Source organism: Equus caballus, chromosome 14 (assembly GCF_041296265.1).
Source record: "Equus caballus isolate H_3958 breed thoroughbred chromosome 14, TB-T2T, whole genome shotgun sequence".
Taxonomy (NCBI): Eukaryota; Metazoa; Chordata; class Mammalia; order Perissodactyla; family Equidae; genus Equus; species Equus caballus.
The window spans coordinates 58772992-58777503 of NC_091697.1; the positions used below are offsets into that span (position 1 = coordinate 58772992).

At 59.0% G+C, this 4512-nt stretch overlaps 1 long non-coding RNA gene across 1 annotated transcript; it reads left to right on the top strand.

The window, feature by feature from the left end:
• Positions 1–3050: 3050 nt before the first annotated feature.
• On the top strand, positions 3051–4512 carry LOC138917293 (uncharacterized). Its single transcript, XR_011425071.1, has 2 exons — positions 3051–3316; positions 3733–4512. It is a non-coding gene; the product is annotated as an uncharacterized lncRNA (long non-coding RNA).

The following is a 4512-nucleotide window of genomic DNA, read 5'->3' on the forward strand; positions in this document are numbered from 1 at the left end:
CTCTGCCTCACCCTCCAGGCATGACATACATCTTTCATTCTGCAAACACAGCACACTTACTAAGTACCTATTGTTTGCGAGGAGTGTGCTGGGTGCCAGGGAGTTGCCTCTGACCAGAACATCCACATCCTCTGCTTTCGGAGAGCTCACATCCAGGTTAGCAGTCGGGACCTTGGCTGCTCACTTCTAAGTCCCCTACACGGCTGGCACAGGCACAGGGCTGAGCAACATTCCATGACCATCAGATGCCCCCCAAGTCTTCAGCCTTCTGGAGTCACCACTCCACTACAAGCAAAGTAATATATGTGTGCTCCAGCCCATGAGGTGGTGGGAAGTCCTCTCTAACATTCTTGAGGGTTCCTGAGGAAGGGAGAATGGCTTTTGTTTCCTAAGGGTGACCAGTCACCAGAGGCCTCCTGGCTCAGAGCTCCTTCTCCCAGCACACCCTGGCCCGTTTTGCCCCCCAATACGAACTCAGTCCTCTGAAATACTCCCAAAGCAGCATTTCACATTGGCTATCTCACACGGTGACACACTCACTGTGGTTTGTCACCTGCCAAGCTGGAGAGCAGACAGTCATGCTTTCTCCTGGACCATCCAGGCAGGTGGGTCTCTGCTGATCCTTCACCCTTCCTGCCAGTCAGTTGGTCAGTCAGTCAACAGATGTTTTCCTGAGGACTTACTCATGCAGACAATGGACCGGAACTTCTCACATCTGGCTGAGGTCCTATCTAAGTGGAGCCCCTCTGTGGACCTACCTTCCAGGAGAGGCAGAGAGCACCCACCTGATGGTAACAGCCCCTTCCCCTTGTTCTGTGCCTGGCTGGCCCTTGTCACTGAACTCCCAGTCTCTCTGCAGGACTTAGAGGGGCCACATATGTGAACAGCGTTATGGGAAAGGGAGCAGAGGTTCCCTTGGAGGGACAGAACCAGACAGAAATTACCATAGTGCTGCTCAGGGAAGCCAAGTCCCTCCCTCTCTGCCTTCCTTTGGGACATCCACGAGTTTCTGTGGAAACTCTCTTGTTGCCAACACCCTCAGGGAAGATGTGCACGCTGCTGAGACAATCTGAATCATCCATCCACCCATCCATCCCCATCCATGCCACACTGGTTCATAGGGCACCTGCTGTGTTCAGCTAAGGCTAGATCTAGGGCTATGGCAGTGAACAGAACAGAGCACCGACCAGGCCTCCCTGTTCTTCTCCTGCCTCTTGCCCTGCTTTCCTTCCACGAATGAACCATAACTCGGCACTTGCTGAGGCCAAGTTACAAAGACACATTCTTGTTGATATGTTCTAGCTTAAGCTACATCTACTGTTTCTAAAACATGACCTCAAATGGAGCCCAACACGGACATTCTTAAGGCCAGGTCCTCTCCCAAGACAAATTTATGGGCTAGGATCAGGGTTGGGCTCCCTGCCTCAAAGATATTATTTGGACTAGGCAAAGGACCAGCATCAGTGGGTCCAGCCTTGGGCCACAGGAGAAGGAGGGGACAATGAACTACTGGTCTGGGGCCTCACTAAACTGCTGCCATAGTCACTGGTCCCCTTAAGGGGACGCCCTCACTGTCCTGAGCCTTATTGCCAGGGCAGCCCCTGGAGTAGGGATTCCCAGGCTGAGTCACCAGAGTCAGCAGGGGCTGTGCTCACAGCACAAGCTCCACTCTTGCAGCATTTGGAGTTTCCCTGGCCCTCTCCCAGGCCAGCCAGCCTCATCCTGAGCCTGGGCCAGAGGGAGTCAATGCTGGCCTAGACAAGGGATGCTTGAGGGTCTATCTGCCTGTCCCTCCCCTGGCTAGCTGGCTGCCGCCAGAGTGGCCACCACTGCTACCTGCCTCACTCCCAGCTCTTCTGGAGTGAGGGAGTTCTACTCATTTGATTTGTTTTCCCAAGAGCCATTGTCTCAGGGATATAAGGAAGGAGACCCCTAATGCAGACTTGGGGGCTCGAAAGCAAGAATTTAGGAGATATGGGCTTCCAGGTGACACTACCCACCTTGACCTCAGGTATTGCTTTGGTCTGAAGAGGTCAAGGAGGGTTCTGGACTCTGCCTCACCATTCCAAACTCCCAGCCTCCTTGGCTCAGATCGTGGCCCAACCCACAATCATCCCTGGCCTGAGCTGCAAGCCCTGGGGAGGGAAGGAAGTGGCTGACCCCCACAGCCAGCATTCCTCTGTGATGACTATAGTCTGCTCACTGCCCCACCAACCCATCTGGAGGGCAGTTCTCATGGAGCCACGGGAGACTCCCCACAAAGGGGCTAAGGCCTCGCCTACAGAGTGGGGCCTCCAGCTGGGAGGATCAGCAGGACCTGACTGGGCTAGGGGGCTAGGAGAGCTCGGTTCAGAGGTCCCCTGGGAGCAGGTCAGAAGGCCAGAAGGTCCACCCTAGATGCCTCTAACTCACTCCATTTCTTCACTTCTTCAATAGGCACTCACTGAGACCCTCTTTGTGGTTAGCCGCCTTCTAGGCCCTGGGGACCCAGCAGGCTGGACTAGGCAGACAGGGCTGCACCCTCAAGGGGCTCCAAGTCATGTAGGAGGAATCCTCCAACAAATAAAGTCCACAAAAGGGTTAATTTCAACAAGGATAAGAGCTATGAAGACAGTAAAAAGGGATGTGACAGTGACTGGTACATCTGGGGACCTCAGCGTCTGAGGGGGCCCTCCCCATTCCTCAGACTCCACCTGCCTGCACACAGTCCGCTCCTCTCCTGCGTATACAAGCCCCCTCAACTCCCCCGCCCCGCACTCCCCTTTCTGTGGGAACACTACTCGGGAGGAGGCTGGGAGCAGGTGCATTCAGGTGGGGCTTTTCCGGGGCCGGTTTTCCCCTGCTCCCGCTGGAACTTCCAGAGGGCCACTGGCCCGCGACACCGGACGCCTGCCTGTTCCCCGCCCCCCTGCCGCCGCGCGAACATCAGCGCTCCCGGCGCGGTTCCCGGAAACTCCTCGATTTCCCTGTCGCCGCTGCGTTTGCAAGAAACCGAAACCCAGTCCCCGCCCCTCCAGCGCGGCCCCGCGGATCCCCGCGCGGGGGCGGGGGCCAAGCAGACCCGTGCGGCCGGCACGACCCGTGTCCCCGCGCCTCCCCCGGCCGCAGTGCCCAGGCGCAGGGCTGGGGGGCCCTCTGAGTGCCTGCGCTCGGCACGGCGCTGACCCCCGGTGGGCATCGTCCGCCCTGTGGCTCAGCACAACCTTGCCTCCCATCGGAAAGCCTCGAGTCTAACCCGAGTCGTCCTGGCTGCAGCGGATGGCGGAGGGCCCCAGCGTGGGGACGCAACGCGGCTTTTCCCCGCGGCAACATAGAGGTGGGCGCCATCTCTGTGCGCCTACTGTGTGTCCGCCAAACCCGGGAGGCTGGGGGAAGGGGCAAAGGGTTGGCTAAGAAGGAAGGGCAGGGGCATTTACAAAGAGCTCTGCACCCTGAGTGTTGCTAGCTTCATGGGGGGAGCGGTGCGTAGGGGAGAGTATAGTGGGCACAGAGAAGTTTAACAACTCGCCCAAGGTTGCACACAGCCTGCAGCTGCGAAGCTGGCTGCAAAACCAGGACCCGCAGCGAGAGGCTGGGCGGGGAAGGAGGAGGAAGTGCCCTGGGCCGCGGGCAGGTGAGCTGCCTGGCACGGGCGCGGCAGCCAGCTGGGGAGGGGGAGGGGCGGTCCCAGCAACCACCAGGGCAGCACGGCTGGGAGGCTTTGCTTTTCTCCGTCTCTCCCTCCCTTTCCAGGAAGCCGGCCAGCGCGGAGCCGCCGCTCACCCCGACTCACCCCCAGCCCGGGGCCGGCAGGAATGTGGAAGTTGCCTCAAAAGACTTGTGCCCCCTCCCCTCCAAAAACACATCCAGCTTAGGCCCAGGTAGCGCAATCGTGGGTCACCTGGGGGCGAGGGGCTCCAAACCAGAACTCGGATCCCCCAAGCAGAAGTAGGGGTGCTGCTGCCCCCATAAAGGCCAGGAAGCTGCCATCGGCGCTCCGGGCTGACGACAGTGGGCGGAGGCCGCGCTGTGGGACCCATTCACGCGGAGGAGGAGGGTGCTGCTCCAGTCCCACTCCAGGTCGAGGCCGCCGGGCCTGGCCCCAGAGCCGCGCCCCCCCCCTCCCCGCCTCCTCGGGGCCCCACGGGGCGGATGGGAAGCTGAGGCCTCTTTCCTCCCAAAGCAGTGTTTATAAGAAATGAAACTGCACAGGGCATCAGCGGCAGCCCACATTGACGCCCCGCTCCACCTCCGGGGTTCCGGAACAGCCCAGAGCGCTGGAGCAATTCCTCAGCCCACTCTAACATCGCAAGACCCCCTAGTGCTTTTCCAGCCATCAGCAGCCTCCCACTCTGCGTTTAGGGCTTTTATAACAGCACAACGTTTATTCTGCTGTGTCATACAGCATTTTGCCAGAGCTGTGAGAGGGGAGGGGCCAGTCTCGTGCCCCAGCATATCCCCAGGGCCAAACCTGGAGCTGACCCAGAGCAGGAGTGCGATTCCTATTTTTGAATGAATTAAGAAACGACTGTC